General features: G+C 39.8%; 1 non-coding gene across 1 annotated transcript; it reads right to left on the bottom strand.

The window, feature by feature from the left end:
• Nucleotides 1-631: 631 nt before the first annotated feature.
• On the bottom strand, nucleotides 632-738 carry LOC139309189 (U6 spliceosomal RNA). Its single transcript, XR_011599837.1, has one exon. It is a non-coding gene; the product is annotated as a U6 spliceosomal RNA (small nuclear RNA).

Genomic DNA, 738 nt, shown 5'->3' with positions numbered 1-738 from the left:
TGATGGCGTTCGGGGAAAAAAACTGTTCTTGTGTCTAATTGTTCTGTGTGCAGTGCTCTATTTTGAGGGTAGGAGTTGAAACAATTTGTGTCCAGGATGCGAGGGGTCTGTAAATATTTTCTCAATCCTCTTTTTGACTCGTGCAGTATACAGGACCTCAATGGAAGGCAGGTTAATAGCAATTGTTTTTTCAAACAAACAATCAATCAATCAATCAATCAAACAAACAGCCAAGTGTGGCCCAGCAAGTCTTCTCACATGCTAAAACAAAGCCTCCAAATCTAGGAGCAGTCTAACTTTTTGTTCCCCTTGTTGAGAATCTGGAATAAAGTTTAACTTTTGGAAATCGATGGCTAATGGGATGCACTGCTTCAATCCAGCAAAGCCACGTTGATGACTGCATCTTTTAAGCTATACAAAGATTTTGTTTTTTAAAAAAAGAGGAGCTGAAAATGCTGCTACTGTGGTTTGGAATTTAGATGAGATGATGTCTGCAATCTTTCCCAAAGCCACAGACAACATTGCAAAAAAATAGCAACAGCAGAGAAAACAATAGTAACAATCACAATAGATCCAGGTTGTGAGAACTATGTTGCTTAGTCAATTCGGAGGGAGGAATTAGAAAAAGGATCAAAATATGGAACGCTTCACGAATTTGCGTGTCATCCTTGCGCAGGGGCCATGCTAATCTTCTCTGTATCGTTCCAATTTTAGTATATGTGCTGCCGAAGCGAGCAC

This window comes from Pituophis catenifer, unplaced genomic scaffold (assembly GCF_029215685.1).
Source record: "Pituophis catenifer annectens isolate HBS135680 unplaced genomic scaffold, rPitCat1.0.hap2 SCAF_1, whole genome shotgun sequence".
NCBI lineage: Eukaryota > Metazoa > Chordata > Lepidosauria > Squamata > Colubridae > Pituophis > Pituophis catenifer.
This window is presented reverse-complemented; position numbering and strand designations above follow the sequence as displayed.